The sequence below is a fragment of the Trichechus manatus genome, unplaced genomic scaffold (genome assembly GCF_000243295.1).
Source record: "Trichechus manatus latirostris isolate Lorelei unplaced genomic scaffold, TriManLat1.0 scaffold00022, whole genome shotgun sequence".
NCBI lineage: Eukaryota > Metazoa > Chordata > Mammalia > Sirenia > Trichechidae > Trichechus > Trichechus manatus.
Window position 1 is genome coordinate 21343691 of NW_004443958.1, and position 15537 is coordinate 21359227.

Genomic DNA, 15537 nt, shown 5'->3' on the forward strand with positions numbered 1-15537 from the left:
TTGGTGGTTCAGTGGTAGAATTCTCACCTTCTATGCGGGACACTCAGGTTCATTTCCTGGCCAATATACGTCATGTGCGGCCACCATCTGTCTGTCATTGGAGTCTTGCGTGTTGCTATGATGCTGAACAGGTTCCAGCAGAGCTTCCGGACTTAGACAGACTAGGAAGAGAGGCCTGGAGATCTACTTCTGAAAATCAGCCTTTGAAAACCCTGTGGATCACAAAGGTTTGATCCTCAGTGGATCATGAGGATGGTGCAGGACCAGGTGTTTTGTTCCACTGTGCATAGGGTCGAGGAGGGAGACAGGCAGCTACCAACGGCAGCAACAACAAGAGAAAGGGGAAGCCTTGAAGTCCTTGAGGGCTGAATCTCCCTTACTCCAGAGTAGAACTGACCTGTGGATGAAGGCTCAGCCATCTGGGTGGGGTGGAGGCTGATGCCTTGCGATGGGGTGGGGAGGACAGGGCCCTGATCCAGGAGGGCGACCAAGAAGAAGGGGTGTGCGGGAAGTCAAGGCAACAGGATCTTGAGATGGGAAACTGCCCCTGGGTGCTGGGTATATGGAGTGCTCAGTTCCATTGGGCTGTGGGCCCCGGCTGATATCTCCCCGTAAAGGTCTCCAGGGTACAGAGGGAGCAGTAATCATCCACAAAGCTTTTCCTCTTCGAATGGGTCCCACAGGCCCACAGGGCTTGGAACAGGAGCTGCCACCAGAGCCACCATGGCCATTAGAAGACCAGAGACTCCCCACCCAAGTTTTTACACTGCAGAAACCTTTCTTAAGACGCAATACAGAGTATCAGTTAAGAACATGGGGTGTAGAGGCAGAGTGTCTGCGTGGACAGCTTTCTCACTGCCCATTTATATGACTTGAGGCAAGTCACTGAGTTTCCTCATCAGTAATATGGAGATGCTAATAGTATGTAACTCAAATGTTGTTGAGAAAATTTAATCAGTACGCATAAAGTACTTAGAACGGCACCTGGCATTTAGTCTTTAATAAAATGGTCACGATTTTTATCATTTTAGAGTCTCAAGGGAGACTGCTTCCCCCACCCGAATGACTGAAATTGGATTTACTGGCCCATCTTGGTTGGTGAGGCAGAGACAGATTTACTGTGATCTAAAAATGCATCCTTTCCTCACTTATTGACTATCTCGTTATCCGATATTTTGTGTTTACAACAATAGTAAAAAATCTACTATCTATTTTGCACATTAATAATGTATGTCTGCAAGTAACAAATACCGAAGTGTGAGGTGAGAGTAACGCTGGCTGTGAGGTTATGTGTCATCTTGGCTGGGCCATGATTCTCAGTGGTTTGGCAGTTATGTAATGATGTAGTCATCTTCCATTTTGTGATCTTATGTGGTCATCCTCCATTTTCGCATAATGCCAATTTCGCGTAATGACCTGGTCTTTGGAATCTAACCATGTCAATAACTGAGGAGAGGGTGTATTCAGAAATATGACATTTCTTGGACATGTTAGGAGATGAGACAATGGGGTAGGGACCAGGGCTCTGCTTTGAGTAGATGGTCAAGGCCTGGGGGGTGGGATTGATGGGATCTGTAGGGACTCTCCTCTCTCTAGTGACTCGAGGATCTAGGCTGCTTTCACTTTGTGCCACTACCATATCAACATGTGGCTTCAAAAGTCACTGCAACAAGGGAGGAGGGCAATGGACGGAGCCTATCTGCCTCTGTTAGAAAATGAAACACCCCCTTCTGTTCACCACCCATTGTCCCAAACCAGTCCACGACCTTGACCTAACTTCAGGTGTGGCTGGGAGATGTAGGAGAACACCTGGAGGAATTCTGTGATTGCTCCTTATCTCTGCAGCATGACCTCTTTCCATTTCTCCCAACTCATCCTTTAATAATGGTTGTTTTAATCATCAGCCGGTACTTGCATGATCATGGCTGTTAAAATGCACGGTTCTGATTTCCTGCCATGATCCCAGATGCTGTCCTTGTGGATGCCCTTGAACCAGGCTCCAGCAGGCTGCCCCAGACAACGACTTAGCCCAGTGGGGTTCTAATTCAGGCCACTCCTGCTCGATGGAGGCTCCTTTAATGGGGGGCTTTGACGGGAGAACTCTGCATTGGCCTGGCCAGAATTGTCTGAACTTTTTCCTCTTCACAGGTGCCATAACTGCATGGTGAGCTTAAGGCCCTCCTTTTTATCTTGCACAGGTGTTTCTCCCAGTGACTCTCTTGCACATCTTATCCTATCTTAGCATCTGTTCTCGGAGAACTCAAAATAACACATACATCATGATGACTTGTAGATATTTTCCAATCCTGAGCACTGCATTGTCTTATAATTAAAAGTGGTCTCATGTATTTCATTTATTTAGTTTATATATATATTATTACTTCCTTTTTAAAGTGATCTAACAGATTACCAAGGAGCCCTGGAGGTGCAATAGTTAAGTACTCGGCCGCTAACCGAAAGGCTGGTGATTTGAATCCAACCAGCAGCTCCACAGGAGAAAGACCTGGCGGCCTGCTTTCGTAAAGATTGCAGGCTAGAAAACCCTACGGCGCAGTTCTACTCTGTCACATGGGGTTTCTATGACTCGAAGTCAACTCAACAACAACAGATTACCAAATGCCTACTTTTCCAATACTCAAGTGTATCAATTCTTTTTACTTTCCTAAAGACCTCCAGAGTGCTCTGACCCCTGCCCCAGTCTGGCCTGGGGGTCCTCTGGGCCTGGACACTGTGCTGCCTGATCTTCCTGTCACCCTGGCCTGTGTTAGATTTCCCATCTTTTTCTTGATTTACTCTCTCATGTTGTTGAAGCACAGCCTCCAGTAGCTTTCCAAGAAAGGGCGCCGAGAAGAGGACTTTTGACTCTCTGAGTATCTGTAAATGTTTTTATTTCCCTCCTTCAGTTGAAAACAGCCTGATGGTTTTCTGATTCCAGTTCCTTTGAACAGGACCTTTGAATAGCATGTCTTGGTGTGGGTCTTATTTCCTTTAATGTGCTGAGCGTTTATGACCCTTTTCTATGTGAAGAATCAAAAGTTATAAAAATACACACAGTGAGAAGTGAGTCTCTTTCTGAACTCTGTCTGCTGGCCATGCACTTTCTCTTCCCAGAGGCACCGTGGTTACCAGTTAGCTGTGTACCTTCCGTTGGTAATGCAAGAACACACAGTTGGGTACCCATGGTTACCAGTTAGCTGTGTCTCTTCTGTTGGTAATCCAAGAATACACAGTTGGGTACCCTAACATGTACATTCAACATTACTAACATCTCTTCAACGCATTAACAAAAATTTGAAAGCCTTCTAATAGCTGTACAATATTTTAATATACGGATGTACCATGAAATTTCTTTAATCAATTAATTCACTCTTGTGAACTTCTAGGCTGTTTCTACTTTTTATATTGTAAGCGGTAATGTGATAAGCGTATCAGTAGGTCTTCGCATACATCTCAAATTATTCCCTTGGTTCTCTACAGCGTATTCACATTCTTGGCTTAGAGTAGGCACGGTCTCATGTGGTTTGGTACTCCTTTCTCCCTGTGGACAACAAGGATGGGACCCTCTGTTATGGGTAATCAAGCGTGAATGCCACAGACCATTGGGTAGTCCCTTGCCCACGTGCAGAAATTCCATTCCTGCAAATGATTTTTTGCTAAAGGGAGGCTTTCTCACTCATACCAAATGACATCATCTCCAGGCTCAGCTGTCCACAGATTCTCAAAGCTGCGAGCTTTGGAAGTCACGATTTCCCAGTCCCTCTTTGAGCTTCTAAAGCAAAAAACAACAAAGAAATTACTCACCTTTTTCTTTCTCTCCACAAGTTCTGAATGCTTCGAGAGCTCAGATGTCTCAGAATTCTGCTGTCAGCGAGGTTTGACGCACACAGGATAAGCACCTTATACTGGCTGGACAGTTTTCTTCTCTAAAGCTTTTTTATAGCTGGAAATAATACATCTAATTCCAATTCCACGTTTGCAAGGTTTCAGAGCCAGGGTTGTTGTCACTGATGATGAAATGGCCTCAGAGGGGTTGAAGGACTGGTTCAGGGTTGCACAGCACAGTGATTTGGGGCAGACCTGGACTTTGGGTCCTGAGCACTGGACTTCCCAGCAACCTTGAAAGGATTCCACTAGGCAAAACAACTGGAGTGTTTTTAGAAAATAGAAAGAACTGTCAGAGGACCAGAGGGGTAGAGTTACTGGTGAAAGACTTCGGGGCTCTGCAGTCAGGAGGTCCTGGGTGTGAATTCCAGCAAATCTGTCCTCCTTGAGTTTCTTGTTCCTCTTCTGTGAAATGAGAATAATGCTACCGACCTCACAGATTGTTATGAGAATTAAAAAGTCATACACGAAAGCACTTATCACATTGTCTGTCGTGCAGCAAGTCTCTGAGCTAGTATTAATTTATTCCATCAATAACTATGTGAATAGGATTGTGGTCAGAGTGATTTGATAATGTAAGTGAAAAGGCTTGGACCACAATCTTTAGACTCCTGGGCTGCCACAGTTAGAATGGACCTCAGGTCCAACAGCCCAGACCAGGAGTTAGAACCAGGGTCAGAGCCAAGTGTGTGTCTTCCTGTCCCTCATCCTTTGGCCAGTCCATTGAGACAGCCCAGCCACAGACCTGGTGGCCTCTTTGTGGTCAAGCCCTCCACCTCCTTGACTCTGCAGCACTCTGCTCCCGTGACCGGGTCTATCTCCTCACGGCTCTCGTCTCAGTCTCCTTGGATTTCTCTGTCCTCCTGATGAGCTGCCATCTTCCTGGCTACCAAGTTCCCCCATAGGCCTCTTCTTTGCTCATCCTGCATTGTTCTTGCCCCAGCTCTCCTGAGGGTGGCTCTGTCTTCAGGTCTCAGCTTAGCTGTCCTCCCCTGAGAAGCCTTCCCTGACCCTCCATCACAGGAGGCTCCATCCTAGTCTTGCCTTTATTTCCTTGGTGGTGCTTCCCACAGTCCGATCTTGTTGATCTGTTTGTATTCGGCCACATTTTTGTTATTGCCCTCCCCACTATAATGTGAACTGGTGGGCTCCCCAAAATCCATCTCACTGTGTTCGTGGGCACACAGCTGATCTGCTCCTGGCTTCCTCGCAATTCATGGGGCTGTAGGGCTGAGATCTAGCCAGTGGATGGGCGTGGTGGGAGTCATTTCCAGGCCTGGCCCACAGAGTGCTCCCAGGATCTAGCCGAGGGCACCCAGACCTGGGGGAAGGGCACAGCCACAAGACAGAAGGTGCCTGGATCCCTGAGTGACCCCATGGAAGGCACCTGCTCGCCAGGAACACCTGCCACAGACCTGGTGTGAGTCAGAAGTAAATATTTAATGTGTTGAGTCACTGAGATTTGGAGGTTGGCTTTTCGCAGTGGTCAACCTATTCTGATTAATAAACATATTAAAATATGTATATAATACCATAACAGCTGTGACGCTATAAAATGAGACAACTGAACAGAATGAAATGGAATGTCCCTTCCAGCTAGAGAGTTGGAAAGTTTCAGCATTCTCAAACCAGGGCCCAATCAGACATTCTCAGTGGAACCGGAGATTTGCTGGAGTCTGTCTCTGGGCCCCATAACGAGTCAGCCTGCTGTCCACCCCTGACTCATCCGTCTCCTGGGTGCCTGTTTTTTCTGTAGCTCCTGAGTGTCCCCAGTCTGTACTCCAGGGACCCTAAAAGCTGTCTATGATGGAATACAACCTGATAGTCATTATTAATTCATTCACTCATTAGATACACACACATGCATGTATATTTTTATATGTTTATATTTGTACTCATATTGACAGAGCAGGCACTTGTGCCATGGTCTCTGCTGGGCTTTGGTAAACAGGACACGTAAGACCTCTGAGCCCACCAGTTCACATTCTAGTGGGGAGGGCAATAACAAAAATGTGGCCGAATACAAATAGATCAACAAGATCGGACTGTGCGAAGCACCACCGAGGAAATAAGGGCGAGACTAGGATGGAGCCTCCTGTGATGGAGGGTCAGGGAAGGCTTCTCAGGGGAGGACAGCTAAGCTGAGACCTGAAGACAGAGCCACCCTCGGGAGAGCTGGGGCAAGAAAGGAGTTCTTTAGGAGGCTGGGAGTATGCCACGTTTGTCACACAGCCCCAGGACCTGGCCTGGTGTCTGGTGTAGGGTAGGTGCTTGACGCATGCGGATTGAAGCCATCGCTCTCCTTGACTTTCTCCTGACATCAGGTTCTGTCCTCGCTCATTGGACGCTGACTAAGCTGGCTTCCTGTTTTTACCCCCACAGGTTTCTCTGGGTTTGTATTCATCCTGCTTTGTCCTGTTTCTGGCCCCAAACCCCACCCTGGGCCCGTGTATCTCCCTGCAAGGAGTAGGAGGGCCAGAGAGCCAGAGGGAATTCTTTTTACCACCTGTCTTAGTTATCTGGTGCTGCCGTAATAGACAGTTTAGGAGGCTAGAAGTCAGAATTCAGGGCGCCGGCTCTAGGGGAAGGCTTTCTGTCTCTGTCGGCTGTGGAGGAAAGTCCTTGTCTCTTCAGCTTCTGCTTCCTGGTTCCTTGGAAATCTCCATGTGGCTTGACATCTCTGTTACCCCATCTCTGCTTGCTAGCTTGTTTAATCTCTTTTATATCTCAAGAGGTTCACTCGAGATACACCCTATACTATTCCTCATTAACATAACAGAGACAACCTGTTCCCAAATGGGATTATAACCACAGGCATAGAGGTTAGGATTTATAACACATATTTTTGGGGGACATAATTCAATCCATAACACCACCTTACCAGTTTTTTACCACTTGCCTGGAGGCACACTGGTTAAGAGATCAGCTACTAACCAAAAGGTTGGCAGTTCGAATCCACCAGCCGCTCCTGGGAAACCCTATGGGGCGGTTCTGCTCTGTCCTTTAGGGCCACTATAAGTCGGAATCAACTTGATGGCAACGGGTTTGGTATCAAGTCAGTCCTGGCTCAGAGCTACCTAACGTGTGTCAGAGTAGAACTGTGCCCACAGGGTCTTCAATGGCTGATTTTTTTGGAAGTAGATCTCCAGGCCTTTCTTCTGAGGCACCTCTAGGTAAACTCGAACCTGTAAGCTTTCTGTTAGCAGCCTTCCCGTTTGCGCCACTCAGGGGCCCTCCCCTAAACCATCCTAGATCCTCTGGGCACATCGGACTTCAAGCCCTGAACAGGCCCCCATTTGAACGGACACCTCCAGATTTTCTTAGCGAGAAAAAGGCAGGCCTCCTGCCAGGGCTGTCTGTGAGATCAGAGACTCGTGGGCCAGGAACAGCTGATCAATGTGACTCACAAAGCCAGCAGGGACCCAGAGCTGCCAGCGCGGCTGGGGCTGGGCAGACAGCGCCCTTCCCAGATTATGCTGAGGGCCGCCTCTTGCTGTGCCAGCCGCTTGTCAGCCTCAAACACAGAAAGTATGACTCCGAGGAGGAGAAGGAGGAAACCAGAGTCCCAGCACACAGCCCGATGTTGTTTCTCAGGGTGGAGAAAGCAAGCGAGTTCAAAGGGCTACCCCAGTTTTCAGCACTGAGGTTTCCCTCCGGGAGGCAGGGAGCATGTTGTATTGATGTGGCACGGGGGAGTGACCAGGAGAGATGGTGGGGAGCAAGAGAGGAACGTGCTTTTCATAAACAACTTTGACTTCTCTGAAAGAAGAAATTTGGCAAGAAAAAAGATAACAAGATAACAATGGAATAAATAATAACTGCCTTTTTTTTGGTCTACTAGGTGCCACGTACTTTGCTTTTATGTCATTGAAATAGTTCTCCCAAGAGTCTGTGAGGTGGACGTATTGTCAATATTTTATAGGTGAGGAAACTGAAGCCCAGAGAGTTTGAGTAACTTGCTCAAGGTCACTGTGTAATAAAGAATTTGGCTGGCCTTTGTCCCTGGTTCCTGGAAAAAAAAACCCCATTGCTGCCTATCAAACCTATAGGACAGAGTAAACTGCCCCATAGGGTTTCCTAAGCTGTAATCTGTGCAGAAGCAGATTGTGACATCTTTTTCTTGTGGTGCAGCTGGTAGGTTTGAACTGCTGACCTTTTGGTTCGCAGCCGAGCTCTTCACCATTGCGCACCATCAGGGCTCCTGGAGGTGATCCCTAAGTACTTGGAATTTCCCAAGTGATAGGAATGTCTTTGTTATTCATGGAGGGCCCTGATGGTTTATGCTAACAAGGTGACACGTAGTGGCCCTCTAGATAGTTGATGGAGCCCTAGTGGCACAGTGGTTAAAAGCGTGGCTAGTAACCAAGGGTTGGCAGTTTGAATCCACCAGCCTCTCCTTGGAAATCCTATGGGGCAGTTCACTGTGAGTCAGAATCAACTCAAAGGCAGTGGATGTTGGGGGGGTTTAGGTAGTTTGTGCTAAAGTGATGACTCAGGATGGGGGCTGGCCATACTGGAATGACCAACCATGTGATTAGAGGGTTAGGGCTTTGAGCCATGTGATATCAACCCAACCTTGGGGAGATTGGAGATTGAGTTCAATCACATGGTCAATGATTCAGTCAATCATGACTTCCTATGAAACCCCAGTAACAACTCTGGACACCAAAGCTTGAGTGAACTCCCCTGATTGGCAATACTCAGGGTACTGTCACACAGTGATGTGCTGAGAGGGGGATGCATCCTGACTCCATGGGAAGGGGACCCTCCCAGACCTCACCCCATATGTCTCTCCCTTTGGCTGGTTCTGATTTGTTTCCTTTTGCTGTCATAAAGCTGTAATCATCTGTCCTGAGTCTGCACGTTGTTCTAGCGAATTATTGAACCTGAATTTGTAGCCAGCTGGTCATAAGTGAGGGTGGCCTGGGGATCCCAAACTCGTGGCCTGAAGTGAGGGCAGTCTGGAGGATTGTGCCTTTAACCTGTTTAGTGTGGGCCACCTATGGGTAATTGGTGGCAAACCCATTACAGTCATATAGCTCCAAGTGGCAGAGCAAGGAGTGGAACTCAGGCTCTTTCTGATTCCAAAACTGATTTTCTCTCCACTATTTCATCCTTAAGGAGCCCTGGTGGCACAGTGGTTAAGCACTGGGCTGCTGACTGAAAGGCTGGTGTTTCGAACTCACCAGCTGCTTTGTGGGAGAAAGATGTGGCAATCTGTTCCCATAAAGATTACAGCCTTGGAAACCCTATGAGGCAGTTCTTCTGTGTCCTATAGGGTCACTCTGAGTTGGAATCGACATGACAGCAATGGTTAACGGTTATTTCATACTTCCCAGATTCCAGATTTTTCTTCCATAATAGGAAAGAGTCACTGTTGTCCTGACTTAGACTTTAATCATTTGGAGTATTTGTGACCAATATCACTTAACATTCTTCTCTCAGTTAAGCCTCACAGCAGTCCTATGAAAAGGACACCATTATTTTCCAAGTTTTGTTTTGTTTTTTGATGAGGAAACAAACGCAGAGATATTAACTTGTCCAAGGTGCTGGAGCAGGAAGTAGTAGAGCCAGGATTGGAATGTAGCTGTTGATTCCAAATCCCAAGCAGGATGGGTCAGCGATTACCTGAACCATTCCTTACACTGTTCACTTCTGCCCATCTCCTGTTTTTACTCTTTCCTACCCATCCAAGGCCTGCTAGAGTTCTGACTTCCCTTTGAAGCCTACCTCCCAGGACCTGGCACCTGGTCATCTTAGAGAAGGTATCTGCGGGAGCATGCATGAGAGTGGCTGGATGATGTTTCCACACTGCATGAGAAGGTGTGGCATGTCCTGGTTCAAGGACAATGAGAGCTCATGGAAAACTGGAAGCTCTGCAACATTCATCCATTTGTCCATCCATGCCGTATTTACTGAGTGCCTGCTGTCTACACAGAGCACCTCGGCCGAGGGGTGGGGAGCAGGGAACATAACAGGCATAAATGATTACCATACAAGGTAGACAGTGCTAAGAATCATAAGGAAGGCACAGTAGTGTCACAAGAGTTGAAAATAGGGATTGATTACTTCATCTATGGCTATCAGGGTGTCTTTCTGAAGACCTACCATCCGACCCAAGTCTGGAAGATGCGGAAGGACATAGATATACAGAAATGATGGGGAAATGTTCTCCATGTGGCGTTGTCAAAGGCATGGAGGTGGGGGATTATGTGTGAAAGAATGTGTAAAGTGGGAGAAAAGTTGAGAAGCAATATAGCAGCAAGACTATGGAATTGAACTAGATATGAACGAACAGAAGGCATCTGTGAGGTAGGAGTAAACCAAAACAAACCCATTGCCGTCGAGTCGATTCCGACTCATAGCAACCCTACAGGGCAGAGTAGAACTGTCCCACAGGGTTTCCGAGGCTGTAATCTTTACGGAAGCAGACTGCCATATCTTTCTCCCATGGAGTAGCTGGTGGGTTTGAACTGCCGACCTTCGGTTAGCAACTGACTGCCTAACCACTGTACCACCAGGGCTCCTTGAAGTAGGAATAGGGATCTCTAATTCTTATTGAGCACATATGATGTCCCAGACACTTTTCTAAGAGCTTTTGATGTAGTAACTCATTGTTTCCTCACAACGTCAGTCCCATTTTACATATGAGAAACGTGGGGCATGAGAAATGAAGTAACAAGGGTTAAACCCTACAGTCCGTGCTCTTGACGATTCTGCTCCACTGCTTCTCAGTGTGCAATGGAAAGAAATGGAAAGTAGTGGGCAGAGAGACAACATGAAGCTCGTTTAGAACTTTGACCAATTCTCAGGTGTAAAGTGGATCTTCCCGACGAAGATAAAAGCTTCTGCTGTTGGACCCACAAGCTCAACTGTGTCCCTGAGGTGAACACCGCCCTCCTCCCCCCTCAACTCCGGCTTGCAATCCTACAGTAAATCAGTTAGGGCTCCCAGGGCCCATGAAGAACGCCTGGAAGACTCAGCTGAGCCTCAAAGGCCTCTCAGGAGAGTACAGTGTCCCTGTAGTCTCTGTCATCCCCAGACTCATGTCTGTCTCTCTTTGTTTATGATTACTGAAGGTATTTGCATGGAAACAGGGTTTTCTCAGCCTTCTGAGGGCTTGGCTTCCTGCTGCTGATTCTCACCTGAAGCCATCATTCTCCATTTGTGACTCAATAACCATCTCCCAGTGGCTAATTATGGGCCATATGCTCCTGGGGCTGGTATGCTGGAAAGGCAGGGCATTGCTCCCATGCCTGCCTCCTGTCCCCATTTCTCTTTTGGACGTGCGAATTCATAACCTGCTTTCCACAGTGTCTCCCCAGGGCCCCCGTGAGACTCTCCCTCCGCAGGTAGTGTTCCATTTTGCAGATGTCCCCAGCTGGGCTTAACTGGGCATTCACAAGTCTGCCTGCCAGCATCTCAGGGTTGACCTGCTGGCAAAAATCAACAAAAGGCAGGTGATGTCTGCTGCTTAAATCCTATCCATGCAGGTGCGGTGATGGAGTGGAAAGAGCTTTGGCTTGGGATTCAGAAGTGGCAGTCTGGTCCTAGCTTTGTCGAGAAATTACTGCACGACTTTGGAGAAACTTCTTTAAGTCTCTGGTTCTTAATTTCCTCTTATACAAGAGGAGGAGAGATTTTGGTTAGATTGGTGGTTTCTAAACTGATTCCTGGGTGTCTAAAAAGGTAGTGATGGGGGTAGGGGATTTTAAAATAGCTTCAAGTGCCTTCTGGCTGCAAACTCCTGGAGAGAAGTTATGGTCGCCTATTCATTTCTTAGCCTCCATTATCTAGGGCGAGGGCTTGGCACAGAAGGTGCAAACAATGAATGTTTGTTGAAACACAAAGGCCTTTCACAAAACCCAGACAAAATTGTTTTTTGACCTCTATGAAGTTGGGTAAGCTGACAAAAACCTTGACTTCCTTAATAACCAGCATTACATGGGTTTTTTCTTTCTTTTTTTTTTTTTTTTTACTGTATAGTCGACTCTGAGTAATGTAAACAGGAATGCAATCTTTGGGAAATGTGCTGGATAGCTACAGGATTGATGAGAAGGCTGAAATCCAGGTTCAAACAAATGATGGGGCAAGACACCAGAGAACACGGCTGAGTTTCGATGTTCAAGATGGGAGTGTCCAGTTGTATAAGCCAAGATCCTATGACTGCCCAGCTGCTAGATGGCGGGGAGAGGGTTTTCTGGTCTGTTTAGGTTTCCAAGAACTCTGCCCTCACCAAGACTAACACAGTGTGGGGATTACTGTCAAATAGGAAGGAGATTTGGATTCTGGGTAGCTAAAAAATATCAAAGGACCACTCCACCCAGTAGCTCTGGTCCTCTCATGCTCACTGGAACTCTGCTTAGCAATTATGAGTGGCTTTGGTGAAAAGGAATGGGAAAACAAATTTACACATGAATTTTAACATATAAAATCACTGTGTGCCTGGAGTATATGTAAAAGGAATTATGAAAAAAGCCCTTGTGGATTAAAAAAAGCAGTTGCTGTCGAGTTGATTCCTACTCATGCCATCTCCATGTATTGTCAGAGTAGAACTGTGCTCCATAGGGTTTTTCAGTGGCTGATTTTTTTCAGCAGTAGATTGCTAGACCTTTCTTCTGAGGAACGTCTGGGTGGACTCAAAGGTCCAACCTTTTGGTTAGCAGCCGAGCATGTTAACTGTTTGTACCACCCAGGAACTGTGGAGACAGGCCCATTTCCATTCTACAAAGTTGAGGTTTTCTACCTCTAGGACTCAAGTAAGTACATTGGGAATTCCTGTATAAATGCAGAGAAAAGTGTCAAGGGAGACCTACCTTCTCTGTCTTTCTAGTTGTTTAGTGGGATCTCCAGTGTCTACTGTCTTGTCTACTCCCTCCATCTCTGAGCATCATAGTCCTGAGCTAGTTTATCTCACTGGATTTTGGGAGATCCAATGAGACAAGGATGAGGATGTTATCTACAACACTGAGGACGTACTCATGTCAATTGACCATGCCAGTGATACCAATATCTGTCTTGGTATTTTTCTGGGCAGTGTGGATGGGTGGCCATTAATGGGAAACACCTTCCCTTCTCCTTTCCACTAATTTACCATATTTTCACAAATAACGCATCCACACAAATAATGCAACACATACGTAATGCACATAGCTCACCTAGTAAAATAATGTACTGGGGGTTACGCAGTTGTCAAAAAAACATGTAACGCGTGCGTTATTTGCGTAAAAATGCGGTATATGCTTCATGCTCATTTAGTCTCTGCAGTGGAATATCTATTGTTTGCAGCTGTCTAATATCTTTTGAATAGCTTTACTATGTCTTATTTTTCGCCTTATGACTCCTGTTTTCTCAGTGTAGAATCCAGAAAACTTGAAGTTGGAAACTTCCTTTCAGGTACAATGAAGGCATCTTCCTTGGAGCCTATACTCAGATGAACCTGTTGGAAACTTGGAATCAGAAGTGAGCAATAGAGGCTTTAGTCTGGCAAGGAAATGGCGGAACCATGGGGTTCTTTGGGAGCAGCAGTTGTGGGGCTTCTCTCATCCATTCCTGACCCTCATATCTGCTGGGTGCTGATGGTTGTGGTGTTTTTGTTAGAGAATTCTCCTAATGTTTGGACTTGGTAGCTTCAGGGTCAATTCTTTGTTTTTTTTCAGAGATATTGTGAGCTATCTAATGGCCTTTAATGTGTTTGTTTCATGTGCTTATACTAAAAAACAAAACAAAAAACCCAAACCTAAAAAAACAAACAAACAAAAAAACACAGCTCCAATCAAGTGGATTCTGACTCCTGACGACCCCATATGTGCAGAGCAGAACTGTGCTCTACAGGGTTTTCAATGGCTGTGACCTTTCGGAAGCAGTTCACCAAGCCTTTCTTCAGAGGCTTATGTGTGAGTTCAAACCGCCAATCATTTGGTTAGTAGTCAGGTGCTTAACTTTCCCAGACAGCAGGACTATGGTGGAGCTAGATCGACTAACCAAAGAATTTCCCTGCCCAAATGGGATATCCTTGCTATTCTGCCCATTGGGATTTTATATTTGTGAGGGGCCATATTTATTATATATTTCCCATTCTCTCCTTTTCCTGAATGGAAATCATTTTGTCCCTTCTCTGTCACTGTATATGGATGATTTAGGGTGCCTTTAGTTTAAACCTCATTGATCTCTCTATTAAACTAGATCCCAAGGAACATGCAGGCCTGATGTGGTTCCCATCGATCTTGACTGTGAACTGGAATCAGTGGGTAGATAAGGCATGGGGGTGTCTCCCTTGAGAGTAGTAGGTGGGTTATTTGTATAGGAAGAATGGTGTGTATAGGAAGAATTATCTACCCAATATCTACTTCGCATTATTGAGTAGATAATTCTCTATATCAACCAGTCCTAACAGAAAATAAATAACTCACTAGAAACAGAATAAATTGAACAAGTCTTATTTTTGAAGGCACTATTTACAAAGGTAAGGGTATAGAAGAGCCACTAGGGATTACAGTGCCGTAACTTGGTCTTAGTACAGTGTCTGTGTCCACAGGGAGAAGAGGAAGATGCAGTGACCAGACCTGGGAGTACAGCTACTGTCTTGGGAGGTGCAGAGGTCAAGGGACAGAGCCAGCTCAAGGCAACATTGCAGGGAAGAAAGCAGGGGAATAAATACCCCAGCCTTGCACTCTTCCCTCTCTCTTATCTTCTATTAGACTATATCCAACCGGAAGACAAGAAGCAGGGGAGCCATAGCCTGGTACACAAAGGGCAATCTCCTGGGTCAGTGAATGAGGTTGAAAAGAGTGGAGAATGCATCTCTTGTTGCTGTTGGGTGCCATTGAGTTGATTCTGACTCCTAGTGGCCTCATGTGACAGAGTAGAGCTGCCCTGTAGGGTTTTCTTGGCTGTAATCTTCTTTTGTTGTTGTACTTTAGATGAAGGTTTACAGAACAAACTAGTTTCTCATTAAACAGTCAGTACACATATTGTTTTATGACATTGGTTAACAATCCTAAGACATGTCAACACTCTCCCTTCTCGACCTTGGGTTCCCTATTAACAGCTTTCCTCTCCCTTCCTGTCTTCTAGTCCTTGTCCCAGGGCAATTGTGCCCCTTTAGTCTCATTTTGTTTTATGGGCCTGTCTAATCTTTGGCTGAAGGATGAACCTCGGGAGTGACTTCATTACGGAGCTAAAAGGGTGTCCAGAGGCCATACTCTCGGTGTTTCTCCAGTCTCTGTCAGGCCAGTAAGTCTGGTCTTTTTTTGTGACATAGAATTTTGTTCTACATTTTTCTCCAACTCTGCCTGGGACCCTCTGTTGGTATCCCTATCAGAGCAATCAGTGGTGGTAGCTGGGCACCATCTAATTGTACTCGACTCACGCTGGTGGAGGCTGTGGTAGATGTGGTCCATTAGTCCTTTGGACTAATCCTTCCCTTGTATCTTTAGTTTTCTTCATTCTCCCTTGCTCCCAAAGGGGTGAGACCAGTGAGTATCTTAAATGGCCACTCACAGGCTTTTAAGACCCCAGACGTTGCTCACCAAAGTAGAATGTAGAACATTTTATTTATAAACTATGTTGTTGTTTTTTTTTAAATATTTTATTGTACTTCAGGTGAAGACTTACAGAACACATAGTTTCTCATGAAACAGTAGTACACATGTT